At 44.6% G+C, this 22316-nt stretch overlaps 1 long non-coding RNA gene across 1 annotated transcript in view; it reads left to right on the top strand.

The window, feature by feature from the left end:
• Positions 1-22316, top strand: part of LOC311234002 — a 192119-nt gene that overhangs the window by 153109 nt on the left and 16694 nt on the right. Inside the window, exon 3 of the long non-coding RNA XR_014620052.1 lies at positions 1698-1748. This is a non-coding gene — a long non-coding RNA (uncharacterized lncRNA). The remainder of the gene's footprint in view (positions 1-1697; positions 1749-22316) is intronic.

Here is a 22316-nt window from a genome sequence, read left to right as displayed (position 1 = left end):
ATAATCCAATATACAGGTCCACTCGCTCTTTGGCCTGGAGCTCCTCGGGTGCAGCTTCACGTGGGGTCAACCACCCTGGATAAGCGTCCAGCTGATGCCCGAAACGATGGGTGCTGATTACTATAGAACTCTTACCGCACGAGGCACTACATATGAAGAGACTATTATTAGCTTAATAGAATACGTCCAACTCGACGATATAGTGCCAAATATGACTATTCAAATATTAATATACACGATGTCTCAATGCCGATACTGGGCCGAATTGGCCTTACTGCCCACACGTGGTTCGCGGGGAGGCTTTTGCGTCTGTCACTCTGTTGGAGGGTAAGGAACTGGACTAAAAGAAAGCTCTACTTTAATAGCGCAGTACATATACGCACTATGAACAAATAGTACCATTAGTGGTGCGGTAGACATATTCCTACGCGGAACTAGGACCTGTCCATACATGTTGAGCGGTACGATTGAACCTGGTCTGAGGGGTATGGCGACCTGGCACCAAGGTCTCGTCCAATGGTAGAATGGAGACTATTATGGGATGTTCAGTAGACTAGAAGGGATATTCAATGCATATTGTACAAGGAATATACAAGGGATATCAGGGGATATACAAATACAATTAAATATATATATATAAATAAATATATATATTCGGTTTAATCTGATCCTTCAGAACACTCGCCTTTAAAGCCCTCCACAACCTAGCCCCCATCTACATCACTGACCTCCTCCAGGAATACACCCCCTCCCGCACCCTCCGCTCATCCTCTACTGGACTCCTATCCATCCCCAGCTCACGCCTCAGCACCATGTATAGTCAAATTATATTGTAGTGCACCATTTATACCTTGTACTTTTTTCTGTATATGTTTTTATGCCTTGTCTCATAGCATGTTATGCTTCACTGCCTACATGTTTCGTTTTTATGCTGCGGATGAAAATTAGCATCCTTGCTAAATCCGGTGTATTTACACTGCATTTATTTGTAGTGTCCAGTAATATGCTCTGTCCCGTCTAAATAAACAAATAAATAAATAAATGGGTGCCCGAGCTTTCAGCTGCTCGGCTCCCAGACTCTGGAACTCCCTGGCCCCACATATCCGACAGTCTGACTCACTAACATCATTCAAATCTCAACTGAAAACCCATCTGTTCAAACTTGCATATATATTATTAATTATAACCTCTTTCACTCACTGCCCTATACCCCCTGCTGTTTGTTTGTTTTGTGATTTTAACATCACTTCCTGTTGTTTGTTTTATTTTTAACCTTGACTTTTAACTGCCTTGCAGTATTTTTTTCCTATGATCTGTAAGGTGGCCTTGGGTGTCATGAAAGGCGCCACCAAATAAAATGTATTATTATTATTATTATTATTATTATTATTATTATTATTATTATTATTATTATTATTATTAAAGCGTGCAGGAGCGTATGTTGGGAGGCGATGTATAGAAGTCGGTCTGGAAGGATTTCCCTGCACAGAGACATGCGGTCCCAGACCTGAGTAACTGTGTCTTATGCATGAACCATGTCTGTTTGAAGTCAGGACCACATGCCATGAAACAAGCATGTGATTTAGCGGGCGAGTCAAACAGAGCCGTTTGACCGTCACTGAACGCTGACTGTGTATAGAGACTCAACATGTTGATAGAAACAGCAGTGGCTGAATTATTTTTCTTTTTCTTTCCAGGGGCTGTGAGGATGATTGAGACATCCACACTATGAAGAGCCCAGTAAACAGGTAACAACTCTGCTTGTGAACAGCATTATAACTCTATAGTGACTGAACAGCATTACAGCTCTATAGTGACTGAACAGCATTATAACTCTATAGTGACTGAACAGCATTATAACTCTATAGTGACTGAACAGCATTACAGCTCTATAGTGACTGAACAGCATTACAGCTCTATAGTGACTGAACAGCATTACAGCTCTATAGTGACTGAACAGCATTATAACTCTATAGTGACTGAACAGCATTACAGCTCTATAGTGACTGAACAGCATTACAGCTCTATAGTGACTGAACAGCATTACAGCTCTATAGTGACTGAACAGCATTATAACTCTATAGTGACTGAACAGCATTATAACTCTATAGTGACTGAACAGCATTATAACTCTATAGTGACTGAACAGCATTATAACTCTATAGTGACTGAACAGCATTACAGCTCTATAGTGACTGAACAGCATTACAGCTCTATAGTGACTGAACAGCATTACAGCTCTATAGTGACTGAGCAGCATTACAGCTCTATAGTGACTGAACAGCATTACATCTCTATAGTGACTGAACAGCATTACAGCTCTATAGTGACTGAACAGCATTACAGCTCTATAGTGACTGAACAGCATTATAACTCTATAGTGACTGAACAGCATTACAGCTCTATAGTGACTGAACAGCATTATAACTCTATAGTGACTGAACAGCATTATAACTCTATAGTGACTGAACAGCATTATAACTCTATAGTGACTGAACAGCATTACAGCTCTATAGTGACTGAACAGCATTACAGCTCTAGTGACTGAACAGCATTACAGCTCTATAGTGACTGAACAGCATTACAGCTCTATAGTGACTGAACAGCATTATAACTCTATAGTGACTGAACAGCATTACAGCTCTATAGTGACTGAACAGCATTACATCTCTATAGTGACTGAACAGCATTACAGCTCTATAGTGACTGAACAGGATTACATCTCTATAGTGACTGAACAGCATTACAGCTCTATAGTGACTGAGCAGCATTACAGCTCTATAGTGACTGAACAGCATTACATCTCTATAGTGACTGAACAGCATTACAGCTATATAGTGACTGAACAGAATTACAGCTCTATAGTGACTAGGGGTGTAACAATGTGACCTCACAACGATTAAATTCGATTACGATTATTCAGGCAACGATTCAATGCATCATGAAATCTCTTCATTTTACCACAATTCGATTCGATACATTTTCTATCGGTTAATTCCCCAAAGAAATTTGAATACACAAATGTGGCTGGGGGAACTGATTGATTCACTCAGCATGAATGGACTATAGGTCAATAAAAACAATACACACACAAAAACAAATAAAACATAAAACAATTAATTTCAATTATAATCGATTCTAACATTTTCAAATAGATGCAGTTGAATCGTCACATTAGAATCGATGCATTTCGATTAATCGATGCATCGTTACACCCCTAATAGTGACTGAGCAGCATTACAACTCTAACATGTTATTCATGGCTCTCTTGGTATTGATATATAACATGTTACTCATGGCTCTTTTGGTATTGATATATAACATGTTATTCATGTCTCTTGGTATTTGTTACTCATGGCTCTTTTGGTATTGATATATAACATGTTATTCATGTCTCTCTTGGTATTGATATATAACATGTTATTCAAGTCTCTTGGTATTGATATATAACATGTTATTCATGTCTCTCTTGGTATTGATATATAACATGTTATTCAAGTCTCTTGGTATTGATATATAACATGTTATTCAAGTCTCTTGGTATTGATATATAACATGTTATTCATGGCTATCTTGGTATTGATATATAACATGTTATTCAAGTCTCTTGGTATTGATATATAACATGTTATTCATGGATCTCTTGATATTGATATATAACATGTTATTCATGGGTCTCTTGGTATTGATATATAACATGTTCTTCATGTCTCTCTTGGTATTGATATATAACATGTTACTCATGGGTCTCTTGGTATTGATATATAACATGTTATTCATGGCTCTCTTGGTATTGATATATAACATGTTATTCAAGTCTCTTGGTATTGATATATAACATGTTATTCAAGTCTCTTGGTATTGATATATGTAAGATTAATGTATAGCTACGAGGTCATTGTCGCAAAATAATTGACCGACACGGAGTTTAGAATACAGAGGCGCCTCGCCGAGGTGTTCTAAACGTAGTGAAGGTCAATTATTTTGCGACAATGACTGAGTATAGGCTATACATTATCCCGCTTATTACATGGCTAACTTACTAACAATATACCTAATTCATTTTACACCATCGACAAGACGAGATCATATGCAGACGCAGTTGTTCTGTGGCTCCGCTGTCAGCCCAAATAAAGTTATTATTATTATCGCCGGCAGCCGGCAGGTGTGTCTGATTGCACTGATGCAGTGTGTGTCAGTGGGCTTGATTGCTCCAGCTGCGAACAGCGGTCATTATTGCTCGGTTGCCCCTGGCAGCGGTCCGTTATCGAGTAATAACGGACCGCTGCTATGGGCAACTGAGCGCTATTGACCAATCACAATCAAGCATTTCGGCGAATGTTAAAACAGCATGTAATAAAACATGTTATTCATGGCTCTCTTGGTATTGGACTTTTGTTTTGGGGCAATGCTCTTGATACCTGTATGTTCTGATGAGGTTGCAGACTATGGACCAAAGTCCTTTGAAATACATTGTACCACTAATAAAATACCACTATTCTCAAAACACAACCAAGAGAGAACGGGGAAGCGAATGGAAAACAGATGTTCACAGCCCCAACCACAAAATGGCAGCCAGTTTGAGCTGTCCCCTTCTGCTCCTCTCCCCTTCTGCTCCTCTCCTCTCCTCTCCTCTCCTCTCCTCTCCTCTCCTCTCCTCTCCTCTCCTCTCCTCTCCTCTCCTCTCCTCTCCTCTCCTCTCCTCTCCTCTCCTCTCCTCTCCTCTCCTCTCCTCTCCTCTCCTCTCCTCTCCCTCTCCTCTCCTGCGCATCTCCTCTCCTCTCCTCTCCTCTCCTCTCCTTTCCTCTCCTCTCCTCTCCTCTCCTCTCCTCTCCTCTCCTCTCCTCTCCTCTCCTCTCCTCTCCTGCGCATCTCCTCTCCTCCCTCTTCTCCCCTCCTGCTCCTCTCCTCCTCATCTCCTCTCCTCTCCTCTCCTCCTCATCTGCTCTCCTCTCCTCTCATCTCCCCTCCTGCTCCTCTTCTGTTCCTCTCTCATCACTCTCATTCTCACTCTCCTATATATTTTTTTTTATTATCCCTCTCTTCTTTATATCTTCTATTCCTCCTCTCTTCTCTTTCCCCTGTCTCTCCTCTCTTCTCTCTCTCCTCTCTTATCGTTCCCCTCTCTTCATCTTTTCTTCTCTTCCTCCTCTCTCCATCCGTATCTCCCTCATCTCCCTCTCCTGTGTTTCTCATTAATTTACTCTGTTTCTCCTTCCCCCCTCCTCCTTCTCTCCTTTCCTTCCTTTCTCTCCTCTCCTTTCCTTCCTTTCTCTCCTCACCTGCTCCTCTCTCCTCACCACCACCTCCTCTTCCTCCTCTTCCTCCTCCTCCTCTATTAGATTAATTATCTAAAGTGGACTCATCCATTATGAGACCAGATGATCAATAGATGTCATGAAGTCATGGAGGACAAAGTGTCTTCTGTCACAATCTGTCAGCCTGCCGTGTGTGTGTGTATCTCTGTCTGTGTGTGTGTGTCTGTGTGTGTTTGTATGGTATATCTGTGTGTGTGCGTGTGTGTGTGTTTTGTATGGTATATCTGTGTGTGTGTGTGTTTGTATGGTATATATATGTGTGTGTGTGTGTGTGTGTGTGTGTGTGTGTGTGTGTGTGTGTGTGTGTGTGTGTGTGTGTGTGTGTGTGTGTGTGTGTGTGTGTTTGTATGGTATATCTATGTGTGTGTGTGTGTTTGTATGGTATATCTGTGTGTGTGTTTGTATGGTATATCAATGTGTGTGTGTGTGTGTGTGTGTGTTTGTATGGTATATCAATGTGTGTGTGTGTGTGTGTGTTTGTATGGTATATCTATGTGTGTGTGTGTGCACGCATGTTTGTACGGTATATCTGTGTCTGTGTGTCGGTGTGTGTGTGTGTGTGAGTGTGTTTGTATGGTATATCTGTCTGTGTGCATGTGCGTGTGTGTGTGTGCGTTTGTACAGTATGTGTGTGCGTCTGTGCGTTTTTGTGCGGTATATGTGTGTGTGTGTGTTCGTATGGTATATTTATGTGTGTGTGTGCATGTATGTTTGTACGGTATATCTGTGTGTATGTGTTTTATACATGATCACACATGTCATAACGACAAACTAGGAGACGGATGCTATGATGATGAGCCAGAACTATAAGCTGTACAACGACAGACATTCTACAAGTAGGCAGCTTCATGTGTGTGTGTGTGTGTGTGTGTGTGTGTGTGTGTGTGTGTGTGTGTGTGTGTGTGTGTGTGTGTGTGTGTGGTTAGGCCCATGATCAGGGCTCCAATGCCAGATGTTGATTTTCTATTTTAAAACACATCTCTTACTTGTGGTTTATTGTGACAGCTGTGTGTGAGAGTAGCCTACAGCAGACCATGGATGACTCTTTAAATCAGCCTACAGCAGACCATGGAGACTCTTTAAATCAGCCTACAGCAGACCATGGATGACTCGTTAAATCAGCCTACAGCAGACCATGGATGACTCTTTAAATCAGCCTACAGCAGACCATGGAGACTCTTTAAATCAGCCTACAGCAGACCATGGATGACTCGTTAAATCAGCCTACAGCAGACCATGGATGACTCTTTAAATCAGCCTACAGCAGACCATGGAGACTCTTTAAATCAGCCTACAGCAGACCATGGATGACTCGTTAAATCAGCCTACAGCAGACCATGGATGACACTTTAAATCAGCCTACAGCAGACCATGGATGACTCTTTAAATCATCCATCTTCCCCGCTCCAGTCCCATCATGCATCTCACCCAGTCAGCACAAATCGTACTGCCAGTGGTAGAAGAACAACACAGTTCCTTTACTTAAGTAAAAGTAAAAATGCCCAGATAAGAACACCACTCTGGTAAAAGTCTAAGTCCTCCATTCAAAAGGCTACTTAAAGTAGAGAAGTAGTTGATATTGAATGTATTTAAGTAACAGAAGTAGAAGTACATATTATACATGATGTTTGTGTATTCCAGTGCTTGGCAGCGTTCATTCCTTGACCCTGTGACCTCTACAGGTTGTGTTAAAGTGGCATGTGGTCCAGTTGTGCTGCTCTACAGGTTGTGTTAAAGTGGCATGTGGTCCAGTTGTGCTGCTCTACAGTTTGTGTTAAAGTGGTATGTGGTCCAGTTGTGCTGCTCTACAGGTTGTGTTAAAGTGGCATGTGGTCCAGTTGTGCTGCTCTACAGTTTGTGTTAAAGTGGTATGTGGTCCAGTTGTGCTGCTCTACAGGTTGTGTTAAAGTGGTATGTGGTCCAGTTGTGCTGCTCTACAGGTTGTGTTAAAGTGGTATGTGGTCCAGTTCTGCTGCTCTACAGGTTGTGTTAAAGTGGTATGTGGTCCAGTTCTGCTGCTCTACAGGTTGTGTTAAAGTGGTATGTGGTCCAGTTGTGCTGCTCTACAGGTTGTGTTAAAGTGGTATGTGGTCCAGTTGTGCTGCTCTACAGTTTGTGTTAAAGTGGTATGTGGTCCAGTTGTGCTGCTCTACAGGTTGTGTTAAAGTGGCATGTGGTCCAGTTGTGCTGCTCTACAGGTTGTGTTAAAGTGGCATGTGGTCCAGTTGTGCTGCTCTACAGGTTGTGTTAAAGTGGTATATGGTCCAGTTGTGCTGCTCTACAGGTTGTGTTAAAGTGGTATGTGGTCCAGTTCTGCTGCTCTACAGGTTGTGTTAAAGTGGCATGTGGTCCAGTTGTGCTGCTCTACAGGTTGTGTTAAAGTGGCATGTGGTCCAGTTGTGCTGCTCTACAGGTTGTGTTAAAGTGGTATGTGGTCCGGTTGTGCTGCTCTACAGGTTGTGTTAAAGTGGTATGTGGTCCAGTTGTGCTGCTCTACAGGTTGTGTTAAAGTGGCATGTGGTCCAGTTGTGCTGCTCTACAGGTTGTGTTAAAGTGGCATGTGGTCCAGTTGTGCTGCTCTACAGGTTGTGTTAAAGTGGTATATGGTCCAGTTGTGCTGCTCTACAGGTTGTGTTAAAGTGGTATGTGGTCCAGTTGTGCTGCTCTACAGGTTGTGTTAAAGTGGTATGTGGTCCAGTTGTGCTGCTCTACAGGTTGTGTTAAAGTGGTATGTGGTCCAGTTGTGCTGCTCTACAGGTTGTGTTAAAGTGGTATGTGGTCCAGTTGTGCTGCTCTACAGGTTGTGTTAAAGTGGCATGTGGTCCAGTTGTGCTGCTCTACAGGTTGTGTTAAAGTGGCATGTGGTCCAGTTGTGCTGCTCTACAGGTTGTGTTAAAGTGGCATGTGGTCCAGTTGTGCTGCTCTACAGGTTGTGTTAAAGTGGTATGTGGTCCAGTTGTGCTGCTCTACAGGTTGTGTTAAAGTGGTATGTGGTCCAGTTCTGCTGCTCTACAGGTTGTGTTAAAGTGGTATGTGGTCCAGTTGTGCTGCTCTACAGGTTGTGTTAAAGTGGTATGTGGTCCAGTTCTGCTGCTCTACAGGTTGTGTTAAAGTGGTATATGGTGTGGTCCAGTTGTGCTGCTCTACAGGTTGTGTTAAAGTGGTATGTGGTCCAGTTGTGCTGCTCTACAGGTTGTGTTAAAGTGGTATGTGGTCCAGTTGTGCTGCTCTACAGGTTGTGTTAAAGTGGTATGTGGTCCAGTTGTGCTGCTCTACAGGTTGTGTTAAAGTGGCATGTGGTCCAGTTGTGCTGCTCTACAGGTTGTGTTAAAGTGGCATGTGGTCCAGTTGTGCTGCTCTACAGGTTGTGTTAAAGTGGTATATGGTCCAGGTGTGCTGCTCTACATGTTGTGTTAAAGTGGTATGTGGTCCAGTTGTGCTGCTCTACAGGTTGTGTTAAAGTGGTATGTGGTCCAGTTCTTCTGCTCTACAGGTTGTGTTAAAGTGGTATGTGGTCCAGTTGTGCTGCTCTACAGGTTGTGTTAAAGTGGTATGTTGTCCAGTTGTGCTGCTCTACAGGTTGTGTTAAAGTGGTATATGGTCCAGTTGTGCTGCTCTACAGGTTGTGTTAAAGTGGTATGTGGTCCAGTTGTGCTGCTCTACAGGTTGTGTTAAAGTTGCATGTGGTCCAGTTGTGCTGCTCTACAGGTTGTGTTAAAGTTGCATGTGGTCCAGTTGTGCTGCTCTACAGGTTGTGTTAAAGTTGCATGTGGTCCAGTTGTGCTGCTCTACAGGTTGTGTTAAAGTGGTATGTGGTCCAGTTGTGCTGCTCTACATGTTGTGTTAAAGTGGTATGTGGTCCAGTTGTGCTGCTCTACAGGTTGTGTTAAAGTGGCATATGGTCCAGTTCTGCTGCTCTACAGGTTGTGTTAAAGTGGTATGTGGTCCAGTTGTGCTGCTCTACATGTTGTGTTAAAGTGGTATGTGGTCCAGTTGTGCTGCTCTACAGGTTGTGTTAAAGTGGCATATGGTCCAGTTCTGCTGCTCTACAGGTTGTGTTAAAGTGGTATGTGGTCCAGTTCTGCTGCTCTCATTGAATGTTTCAAGCGTGGTGTGAGGCTGGGGGCCTGGACCCAGTTTCATGTCCCCTGAACTCGGTTCTGTCCTTCCTCCAGTCTATCCTGGATAAGCTGTCGGCCTCGACAATGAAGGTATACGCCACGGCTATATCTTCTTGTCATGTGGGCTTAGAGGGCAGAACGCTGTTCAGCCACCCTCTCGTGAGACGTTTCCTGCTAGGTGTACAGCGCCTCAAGCCTATTGAGTGTGCTCTGTCCCCAAGCTGGGACCTCCAACTGGTCCTGGGGGGACTGTCGGGGCGCACACAGGACCTCAGGGCTACCAGTCAACTGCTTGTCTGTTACGGTGGCCCCAACGCAGGTAAGGCGCTGTCCAAGCAACGCCTGTCACATTGGTTATGCGAGGGCATTGCCCTCTGCTACACTTTGGCTGGACAGGTTCCCCCCGCAGGTGTCAGGGCACACTCCACTCGTGGAGTGGCAGCCTCTGCTGCCCTGTTTGGGGGGCCTCGGTGGAGAACATCTGCGCTGCGGCCTCCTGGTCCTCCCCGGGTCCTTTTGTCAGGTTTTACCTCATGGACATGACTGGGGGCTCTGTCTCCCAGGCAGTCCTGAGGGCCGGGACTTCACCTGCACCCCGCCACCAGGTGGGCTAGCAGGAGTGTGTCGGTGTGGACCGCAGAGTGCGTTTTTCACACGCGGTCCCACTCACGTTGTGCGTCCTAGGGTGACTGGTCCCTTTTTCGCATATTGGTCGGAGTTGACTGCCCCACCCCCCCCCCCCCCCCCCCTCGTTAGGACGGGCGGGGGGACGGAGTGGGACGCTCAGTCAGTATTCACATAACTAGGGTTATATAGCGTTTTAAATGTTTTTTTTTTTTATCACAAAGTTACTTTGTGTTTTAAATGTTTTATTTTTTTTAATCACAGTGACTTTGTGTTTTAAATGTTTTTTTTTTTTTTATCACAAAGTGACTTTGTGTTTTAAATGTATTTATTTTGATCCCAAAGTGACTTTGTGTTTTTAAAGTTTTTCTTTTTATCACAAATCGACTTTGTGTTTTAAATGTGTTCTGTGCGTTCAGAGTCCATGCTCTGAGGCTATATTCAAATCTCCTTATCTCGCTCTGTGTCAATGTTATTGTCAAGCCAGGCCTTTGTGTTTTCAAGCCTATAAGCGTTAGCTTATTTCCAAAGAACTATATTAACCATATTATTATATCATAGCATATTTATTTTTTTTTTATCCACTTTTTCTCCTTATTTTTACATTTTTCTCCCATCCCAATTTCGCCTCGCCAATTCTCCCTTCAATTCTCCCCTCCCCTGTCTCGAACGTTGCTAGACTATGCCTCCCACTGGTCGGCTACAGTGAGGACCAAGCCTTGCATCACGTGTCCCCTCCGGTACGCGTCTATTCGAAATCCAACCGGTTCATGCTTCCGCGTTCGCGTTTTGCTAATCTGACTGGCCACTGCCGTTTCTGGTGCGATCTGATTGGCCACTGACGTTTCTGGTCATGTGACATGTGCGCCCAATCGCGTGACGCGCCCATTTCCGCCTCGACCAGCAGCAAACTACCTAATGCCTAGTTTATCACTGGTTAAGCTTAGGCGACTCTTTCGAAGTTGGTTAAGGTTAGAGTTTGGAATCAGGGCTGGTGTTCTATCGCCCTGCTCTAAGACAAACTCTAACCTTAACCAACTTCGAAAGAGCGCCTAAGCTTAACCGGCGAAAGAACTTGCCGTCACACCATTGGTGCGACCAGAAACATCAGTGGCCAATCAGAGCCAAACGCGAACGCGGAAGCATGAACCGGTTGGGTTTCGAATAGACGCCTCCGGTACACGAGGAGGCAGCCTGTCGCATCTTTTCACCTGAACAGCGCGATCTCTCAGTGGCGAGGAGTAACGCGTGGGAGGCTCACGCTGCCCCCGCTACTTCCTGATTCTGCTGTACAGGCGCACCAACCGACCTGTAGGAGTCGCTGTCCACAACGTCCGATCCCCACCCACCGGCTTTCCCACCCCCTAACACTCCCAATTGTGTTGGTATGAACGACCAGCCAAGCCGGTAGCAACGCCGAGAGCTGGGCTCGAACCCAGCATATCCTGCGTTAGTGGCGAGCGCCTTGCCCATTGCGCCACTTAGCCGCATCATATGCATATTCATAATAAATTATTATTTCACGCCGCTTGTACACATATTTAGAAACAGCGATTGTTGTCTGTAGTGTGATTGTATTTGAGGTTTTAAAGGAGTCTATTTTCCCATTCGTATAGTACAGTTTTATTTATCTTTATTACTACAGTATTTATTTTCTCTACCTTGTACTTAGTATAGTGATGGATGATTGTTGATGATTATTAATGATAAATGAGGGTTTCCCTTTCAGTGTAAATCTCTGTGAAATAGAAGTATTTAAATCGACCAGTAAAGTTTAATATTTTGTCATTCTGCTCCTGTATGGTCTTGAGTTCCTCTAGTGGGGCTTTGGATAAACCATGATGACATATCCCCCCGACAGCCCTTTGCCTTAACCCTTTGATCTTCAACCAATTCATATAGTTGACATTAAAAATACCCATGAAACACTGACGTACACTTCAGCCTCCAGAGGACGTGGAGCATCGTGTCAGTTTGTCAAATCGGTCCTTGTGCTTTCCCCCCTCGACGCCCGTTCACTAAGTACCCCTGACGCTAAACCTCTATCACGCACGCTAGATGTAGCATCTGCCGTCGTCATCCATCAAAGCGCTTGATGTATGTAAGCTCTGTAAACATACATCAGGTAAAGGCTTTAACCCTTGTGGGGCGTTTGCGTTTTTATTCCTCAGCCGATGTTCACAGGTCTGATGGACCCATGATGCACAACATGATTGGGATGTTAAAACAACATGAAGCCTTTATAATTCATGTGAAAAGACTTAACAGATGTCAACGTTATCTGAATTACAAGCAAGTCTAGACGGCATAATGGTTAATGTTTGTGCTAGATCACATTTATCAATACAAATGCTATTCGTTTTTTGTGATCAAATATTATGTCGTCAATTATTTTTATAATAATTATAATCAAGACATGAATGGGGGAAGAAATCCTGTTTATCTTGAAAATAATACATGAAACAAGATGGAGGCAGACAGTGAAGGTACACAGTGAACCATTTTGTAAAAATGTTGACCATATTCACTTGTTTTCACCTACAATTCCACACCACGTATGTACACAAGCGCCTTGGGTCTCATGAAATTATTATTATTATTATTATTATTATTATTATTATTATTATTATTATTATTATTATTATTATTATTATTATTATTATTATTATTATTATTATTATTATTATTATTATTATTATTATTATTATTATTATTATTATTATTATTAATATAAATGTGTAGGAGGAGGTGCACAGTGAAAATGAAAATGAGAAAGTGTTCTTTTACATCTTCTTCACATAAAGTGAGCCAAGGCCAATCCATCTCAGGTAAAAAAAAACTATTCCTGGTATCATTTGTCTCATAGTAAACATTGAAAACGTAATCATATATTTGTGAAAGCTAAAATATGAATTTCACCACATTTCATGGCAAAGTATGCCCCCTAAGGAATTTAGAACAGCAGATCAGGAGGCGGTTAGGTGGTCGAGCGGAGATTGCGTTCGTCACCAGCCCCGGAGCTGTGAGCTTGGTTCGCCTGTTCGAATCCAGCTCACAGCTCCGGGGTTGTCACCAGCTTGGCTGGCCGTCTGCACTGATACAATTGGCTGTATCAGAGGGTGGGAGAAGCTGGCGGGGTGGGTCCGGGTCGTTGTAAACAGCGACTCCTACAGTTCGGTCGGGGCGCCTGCTAAGCGCGGATTGGACGTGAGGGGGATAGTGTGGTCCTCCCACACGCTACGCCCTCTCAATGAGAATCCGCGCTGCCAGGTGAAAAGAAGCGGTGATTGGCTGGACGTGTGTCGGAGGAAGCACGTGGTAGCCTCCACTCTCCCAAATGATCTGACTGTGGGGGGTAAAGCGCAGCGACCAGGAAGGGACTGGGAATTGGCATACGACTAACATTGGGATGGGAGAAAATCGGAGGAAAATGGAGGGGGAAAAAGACCAAAAAGAAAAGAAAAAAAAAGAACAGCAGATCAGTACATTTACCACTTCACACACGCACGCACGCACGCACGCACGCACGCACGCACGCACACACACACTCACACACACACACACACACACACACACACACACACACACACATTCTCAGACACATATTTGCCACCAGACATGATGTCCCCTTGGAAATCCCCCCCACCCTTAACCCCTGATCTTCAACCACTACATAGTGTGCATAGGCAACATTTAGAAGTACACACTGATGCATATACTTCATCACACCAGGAAGACAAAGCATCTCGTCATTCGTCAAACCGGTTGATCCACTCCCTTATATAAATTACAAACCTCCATTTGTTATCCCTCAACCTGAACCATTTACTTCAACTGCAGCTCCGACTAAATAAAGCCCCAATCTGCAGTTCTTTTGTATGGGTTTATATACTAATAATATATATTTGTTTACACTTCCATCATAATGTTCTAAGCCCGTAAACGTTCAAAGTTGTAATTGGCATCGGACCAAAACACAATGTTTATTACAGATTTATGACAAAAAAAAGAATTGCGCACAGTGCTGAGATGCATCAAATTAATCTTCAGCCCCCCCCCCCCCCCCCCAATGTGGTCCATTGTCTTTGTTTACATTAGTCATTTATTGGATTGAAGATTTTTTCCAACTCTGATTTCTATTAAAAGGAATTCTGGACTGAGCCTTTAAGAACTTACATTATGCTTCAACCTTTTTACATGTTTTACAGGTTTGTTTTCATACTCTTATGTGATGTGTGTAAACATTTGAGTATATTGGACCAATATCTTGAGTTGTGATAAGCCAAGTCAAAGCGTTTATCACATTAGATACAAGTACAATGGCAGATAAATGTCCCATGGGAGCTGTCAAATGTACAATGGAACAGCTTCTCTTGGTCCTCTCTGTGTTGGTCTTCAGACTGTAGTAGCCTCTCTTGATCCTCTCTGTGTTGGTCTTCAGACTGTAGTAGCCTCTCTTGATCCTCTCTGTGTTGGTCTTCAGACTGTAGTAGCCTCTCCTGATCCTCTCTGTGTTGGTCTTCAGACTGTAGTAGCCTCTCCTGATCCTCTCTGTGTTGGTCTTCAGACTGTAGTAGCCTCTCCTGATCCTCTCTGTGTTGGTCTTCAGACTGTAGCCTCTCTGATCCTCTCTGTGTTGGTCTTCAGACTGTAGTAGCCTCTCCTGATCCTCTCTGTGTTGGTCTTCAGACTGTAGCCTCTCTGATCCTCTCTGTGTTGGTCTTCAGACTGTAGTAGCCTCTCCTGATCCTCTCTGTGTTGGTCTTCAGACTGTAGCCTCTCCTGATCCTCTCTGTGTTGGTCTTCAGACTGTAGTAGCCTCTCCTGATCCTCTCTGTGTTGGTCTTCAGACTGTAGTAGCTTCTCTTGGTCCTCTCTGTGTTGGTCTTCAGACTGTAGTAGCCTCTCTTGGTCCTCTCTGTGTTGGTCTTCAGACTGTAGTAGCCTCTCTTGGTCCTCTCTGTGTTGGTCTTCAGACTGTAGTAGCCTCTCCTGATCCTCTCTGTGTTGGTCTTCAGACTGTAGCCTCTCTTGGTCCTCTCTGTGTTGGTCTTCAGACTGTAGCCTCTCTTGGTCCTCTGTGTTGGTCTTCAGACTGTAGTAGCCTCTCTTGGTCCTCTCTGTGTTGGTCTTCAGACTGTAGTAGCCTCTCTTGGTCCTCTCTGTGTTGGTCTTCAGACTGTAGTAGCCTCTCTCTGTGTTGGTCTTCAGACTGTAGCCTCTCTTGATCCTCTCTGTGTTGGTCTTCAGACTGTAGTAGCCTCTCTTGGTCCTCTCTGTGTTGGTCTTCAGACTGTAGTAGCCTCTCCTGATCCTCTCTGTGTTGGTCTTCAGACTGTAACCTCTCTTGGTCCTCTCTGTGTTGGTCTTCAGACTGTAGTAGCCTCTCTTGGTCCTCTCTGTGTTGGTCTTCAGACTGTAACCTCTCTTGGTCCTCTCTGTGTTGGTCTTCAGACTGTAGTAGCCTCTCTTGGTCCTCTCTGTGTTGGTCTTCAGACTGTAGCCTCTCTTGATCCTCTCTGTGTTGGTCTTCAGACTGTAGTAGCCTCTCTTGGTCCTCTCTGTGTTGGTCTTCAGACTGTAGCCTCTCTTGATCCTCTCTGTGTTGGTCTTCAGACTGTAGTAGCCTCTCTTGGTCCTCTCTGTGTTGGTCTTCAGACTGTAGCCTCTCCTGATCCTCTCTGTGTTGATCTTCAGACTGTAGCCTCTCTTGATCCTCTCTGTGTTGGTCTTCAGACTGTAGCCTCTCTTGGTCCTCTCTGTGTTGGTCTTCAGACTGTAGTAGCCTCTCTTGATCCTCTCTGTGTTGGTCTTCAGACTGTAGCCTCTCTTGGTCCTCTCTGTGTTGGTCTTCAGACTGTAGTAGCCTCTCTTGGTCCTTTCTGTGTTGGTCTTCAGACTGTAGTAGCTTCTCCTGATCCTCTCTGTGTTCTAGTTCAAGTTTTGTTTTATTTGTCACATATAAGGTACATTATAGTGAAATGCTTGGTTCTGTATGAGCCTCCAAAGATTGTGCTTCATACAGTAAAAAAAAGGTAAAAGAGTAAGGACCAAACACTATACAAAATATACAAAACTAAAATGTACAAAATGAAAAATGAAAAAAAACAGGTAGAGAGGTAGTGAAAATTTGGAAGAATAAATAGATACATATGATGTAATGTGTTGTGAAGGGCCAGATTAATACTGAGAATCTACGTTTTATTGTTTTATATAACTTGTATATTATTTATATATATAAGCTATATCCCTTTAAGCCTCCGTTTGAATCATAGTAATATTCGCTTTCCTCATTGGATAATGCCCTTGACGTTCGCGGCGCCAAGGACCGCGCCCCTGAGTCAGGTTCAAAGGCGAGTCTGGACATGTTGGGACATGCCTGGTGCCGGCGCATTGATTCCAGACGAGAGCTGAGGCTGGGCACTAGAAAGCCCTCTAAGTATATATATCGTGGAAGGTGCGAACAGTAGCAGTTCGTTCGCAGTGTGTCAGATCTAATGCAGTAACGTGAAGTTCGTCTAAGCAAGCAGTGCACGTCTAAGTAGCAGTTGTATTAAGCAACGTCAAGTTCGACCTAGCTTAATGTGAAGTAAAGAGTCGTCATTTAGTGTGAATCGTATTACAGCAGTTCGTTCGGTGTGCAGCATTAACAAGCAGTTCGTTCGTGTAGTAACTAGTTGAACTTTAGCAAGTGTGTGTGGACTTAGTAATTAGTGCCAGCACACGAGGAGGGCCTAGTCGCAGAACTATTGGACATGTGCATATTGGAACCTACCGCGGCGATATTATAGAACCATTATTGGTTGGATTATAGTGATTGTGGAACGTACTACCGTGGAGAAGAGCATCGTTAATACCCACTGTCGTTTGGATTAACTACCTGGAAGATCTTACCTCGGGCTAGCTTCGAGGACCGAAGCTGGCTGGCTATCATCATTGCTATCGAGCATTGGATTACAGCTATTACCTTGCTACTGAGCACTTGGATTATAAGGACCGGATCCGTATGAGAACCCCTTTTCTTCAAGTGAACAGACTGAGTATCCGTGCCTTCTTCCTTCTCCTAGAGCTTACAACTCTGGGAGGATATCACCTGTCTCCAGCGGTACCCTCGTTTGCCCCCCTATATTGCCATCCCACGCCAGGCGGCGATTGGTCTAGTATACCCAGCTTAGGAATTATTCATTCCCACTGACTTTGCTACTCACTGACTTTCTCATATTATTCGCCATAAAAGCGCAACCAAGTAATTCCCATTTTGTATATTGCTGCATAATAATAAATACTATAAATGATATTTCCTTGTCACCGTGCCGTCTATTCTGAGTGTCTGCCATATAATAACTGTACTGTCTGGCAAGTAATAATAATAATAAGTAGTAGTGGTTTAATCTATCACAATCTTTAATACAGTCAGGGTTTTGTAACCCCTCAGTTACAATTGGTCCTTCGAGCCGGAGGGTATCAGTAATCTTAATCATATTAATAGTGATATGGCCAGCGGCGGACACTCTCCAAACGGCTCTCCCAAACTATCGCGCCCTAGGCGCCAACGTCAGCCCCCTCCACAATTGGAGGACTACGCTTTCGTTTTACCTCCTAGCTTATCTAAAAAGACGTTAAGCACGGATAAAACTAATAGTTTAAGCATGCCCAATCCTATCGACTTGTCGGCCCCACTAGTAGAGACCCCAGCGGGTTCAAACGAAACTGACTTAGCTCACGGGGGGGACAAGCGAGACATGACGTGACTATACCCAAAGACCACAGCGCCACGAGATGGACCTCGGAGCGCCAGAGGATAAAGACAGCGCCACCAAGATGGACCTCGGAACGCAAGAGGATAAAGAGCGCGCACCCGAGATAGACCTCGGCGCGCACCAAAGAGAAGAGTACCGCGTCTCAGAGATGGACCTCGGAGCGCGGGAGAAGATAAGAAGCAGCGCCCTCGAGATGGACCTCGGAGAGCGTAAAGAGAACAGGTCAACGCCAAGTCCTGTCAACGCCAGATCACCCTCATCAGCGTCATCCCCAAGACTAGCGCAAGCCCTGATCGCCACGCTGACAGCTTCAACCGAAAGAGACCGCATCCAGGGTGAGCGCGACCGTCTCCAAGCGCAACAACAGAGTGAGCGCGAACATTCTGCAGTGGAAAGAGAACGTCTCCAAGCGCAACAGAACGAGCGCGAACGCATCCGACTGGAAGAGAGTCACCTCCAGGCTGACGCCGCGATGACCATCAGACTGGAAGAGAGGCGCCTCCAGGCTGAAGAAACATCCAGCGAGACCGCGCCAACGCGCAACACGATGCACAGCGCGACGCCGCCAATGCACAGCGCGAGGCGGAAAGAGACCGCGCCAATGCACAGCGCGACGCCGCCAATGCACAGCGCGAGGCGGAGCGAGACCGTCTGCAGGCGCAAATGATGGAGCTAGCGCTCCAAAGGGTGACTCCCCACTCCTCCACCCGGAGCTCCCGGAGATCATCACGACACGGGTCGAGGGCACCTTCCCCTCCCCGACCAATCTACCCGGGACCCAGCCAACGGGAAGAACCTGCCTACGTCGCCGAGAAACTAACCAAGAGACTTCAAGACCTAGCGGAGGACGAGAGAGGACATCAAGCCCACACACACGAACCCATCTCGGACCAGGAGGAACAGTACAGCCCCGACCCCAGCCCCGAGACGCTGCGCTACGAACCTCCGACCCAACCCAGGGGTGAGTTTAATCCACAGTCAGCACCGAGGAGCAGTACCTGGGGGCCCGGCCTCTGGTTCCCACCCAGCACTAACCCACGACCACCCGTACGGGGAGACTCGCCCAGGAGGCCTCTCCCCCTAGTCTGGTCAGTTTAGGCATAATGGCTGCAAAAAATGATTAACATTTGAGCCAATGTTTTTCTATTCATTTAGGGCCTGATAAACAAAAAAATGCAAGGAGCCCAAAAAATTTGCTAGGCGAAGTCCCTGAAACGGCCACGCCCACTTTTTAGGCCTGGCATTTTGTATCTCGGCTCCTGAAGGTCACAGAGAGTTGATCTTGAGCTCAAAAGTTGCGGAAACACCACATTTATATTAGTGTTATGAACAAACATATGCCCTAAAACCTTTACTTTTTCAGATATTTGTGAAAAATCACTGCCATTCCGCCACGCCCGTTTTGGCTACGGCAGAAATTCGAAACCGCTCTGGGTGTATCGCGTATCATGGGAGAAGAGTTTTCTCATTCATACTTTGCTTTTATGGGTGGCCTGCACCTTGAGAAGGTTTCTCTGGTCTGTGTTGGCCAGTTGATAAAAGGAACTGGCCTGGATACCATCTTAACCTCAGCTAATCTGAACATCACTGGTCTGACAACTGCTGTATGTGATGTGAATTCCATAAAGAAGGCTAGATACTGCATTCAAATCCTGGCTGTGGTCCTGGTCAATAAGAGAGACGAGGTATTCCAGGCAAAACATCTAGAGGACAACAGTTTGATTTGGAGCAATTGGGTGGCCAATGAAAACAGCCCCATGTTTCACTACTGTACCAATGTCCTTGAAGCAATCAAGAAGGATCTTATCTTCATCAGATACTTTCGGGAGGCTAACTTCATCATGATGGTCAGTGGACTTGAGCAGCGCATTCCTCTTTACTTTGCACTTTATCTTACACACTATGCCAGATGGACATCAGTGTTTCTTCAGGATCTCAAAGAGCTCAAATGGAGACACCCAGAGTTGTTCAAGGAATTTCTATCAGGCTCTTTCGCAGTAAACACCAGAGGTAACTGATTTTCGAAGATTGTATGTGATCAAAAGCAGGAGCATAATATAAAGGTCATCAAGTCTGACACTGGATAAGTCGATATCATCAATCGGGAAGATCAGGAATTCTTCAGGAAACTCGAACTTGCCCTACCCGAAATCCAGTGCTACCTAGCTGAGGTTGAAGGTCAAGATCTAGCACACGTACACAAAGAAATGCTGGACTCCTTCAAGGAAACGTTTTCAAGCCACACTCTCAAGGTGTATCAGGGGATCCTTACCAACCCCTTCAACCAAGCTCAGTTCATGAGGTTGAACTCATCCATTCCCTTCCCAGATGTGGTGACTAAAGATGCCAGCCTTGTTTTTACAGTTGGCAAAACACAGCATGACCAGTTTGTGCAGGAGCGATTTGTATATGCTCAGAAGGATGTTAGTGTGAAAATCTCCCGAAATGCCCTGAAACTCCCAAGTTCAGGTGCAAAAGTCCAGCTTGCTAGCACTGCAATCAAGCCAACTAAAGGAACCTTTGCAAAGCTGAAGGAGGCCTGCAGATCAAGAGAAGAAGAGACAAGGAGGCTCTTTGGTGGTGAATTCACAGGTAAATCTAGTTGATATAATTTCAAAGTTATTCAATGTTTTAGACGCAGGCAACTTTCGTCTTACCAGATTCTCGATACAGTGACAGTTCAATTATTCATTTTATAAGTGAATTGATTTGACAGTGCTAATTTAGTTTTGGTAAAACTATTCATTTCAATCACAGGTTTACCAGAAGCCCTGTCAAGAAAGGATGGAGACATGTATCACAGCCAAAAGTCTCAAATCCTGAAGGACATCGGAGTACAAGTTCAATCTACAGCCTCAGAGGGACTTGTGATTAGGCCTGCCGCGATAAGCAATAAATCGATTAATTGCTGCGATAATTAAAATGAATGCAATGATTTTGACGGGCGCGATTAATTGCTATTTGCGCGTTTGTTTTAATGAGGCGGAACCAGTGCCGCTTGTCAGTCACTGTCCGTGTTGGGAGGCGGGCCGCTGACGTTACTAGAGTACAGCACGGGAGCTCCGTGGGGCAACGCCACAGCTTAACTACATTTCTCAATAGTGTTGCTCCTTTTAACCAAGTAGCATTATTTGTAGTGTAACGTTAGCTATTTTTAGACCCAAGTAGTTACTCGCTACTGCCCGGAGAAACTGGACTGCTAAATAAAGATGAAAGATAGAGCTTTGATTCTCATTCCATGCTAACAACATTAGCTAAATACCTAACAAACGAAATACAACGTATAGCATAGCTACAAGTACAACACAGAATAACGTTAATACAATTACATGCATCATTGTTTACAATGAACGGGTGGGGCTAGTCAAAGGACTGGACACGGGGACAAGTTAAACATGAATTAATTTATTATAACACTCCGGTAGTTTCGAGTCGTGCTGCAGTGCTTACGCACCACAGCTATTCTATTATATACTGCTTTGACGCTTCCTCCTCATCGTTGATTGCCTGTAGTAGCTGCATCTAACGTTAGTAGCTAACGTTAAAACTACCTAAAGTTAGTTGTTCACCAACAATCTCAACATTTGTTATTAGCTCAAAAACAACCGGACGAGACAAGTTGTCGGCTCATATGTTCTGCTTAGGATAATCACAACAATACTTCCGGTCCGGTCGGTGGGCTTCAAAATAAAAGTCTAAAACCGGAAAAGACGGAGCGGTGGGCTTCAAAATAAAAGTTTTGGGAAATAAATTTCTCAAAAAAAATTCTCTAACCGGTCGCAATAATATCGCTTATCGCGATATTTTCGGGGGCAATTAATCGCCCAGCAAAATGTGTTATCGTGGCAGGCCTACTTGTGATAGATCTATCTGTGCAAGTACGAATCCTGGCGAAGTCTCTCACCAAAGGCATGACATTCCGGGACTTTGTCTTCAAGGTGTTGAACAGCGTTGCCAAGATTGGTCATGAGAAGGGAGCAAATCGTATTGACATTGTGGCTGACCTCTACCAGACTATGAACATTAAGACTGCGACTAGGAATAATCGGGGGTCAGCAGGTAGTTCACAGATGGCCTTCAGCGAGAATGACACTGTGCCGGAATCTAAGCAATTATTTGAAGGTTTTCTGTCTAATCAAGACAACAAGGTAGCCCTGAATTTAATGTTTGCCGGGATTGCTATGGAACATGCATGGAACTGGAGCAAGGAGTTCAGCATCACCTATGGCAGGAAGATCCTTGCAAACGTTGGCGAAAATGTTGAGATCCAGCTTTATGACCGCATAGAGATGCTTGAGGAGGCTAACAACTGCATCATTTGCCATGAGATGGACATGCTAAACAAGCGGATCAAGTCAGTTACAGTCGACTCCGATGTAGTTGTCATCCTACTAGGGTTCACTACAAAGTTCCTGTCAGTATGTTGTGATTTGCAACTTCGTCGACTTTGCTGTTCCGGACAAATGCCAGTTCTAATCAATCACAGAAGCACA

This window comes from Notolepis coatsorum, assembly GCF_963971535.1.
Source record: "Notolepis coatsorum genome assembly, chromosome: 9".
Classification (NCBI taxonomy): Eukaryota; Metazoa; Chordata; class Actinopteri; order Aulopiformes; family Paralepididae; genus Notolepis; species Notolepis coatsorum.
Note: the sequence above shows the minus strand (reverse complement) of the source record. Positions and strands in the feature narration are given on the sequence as shown.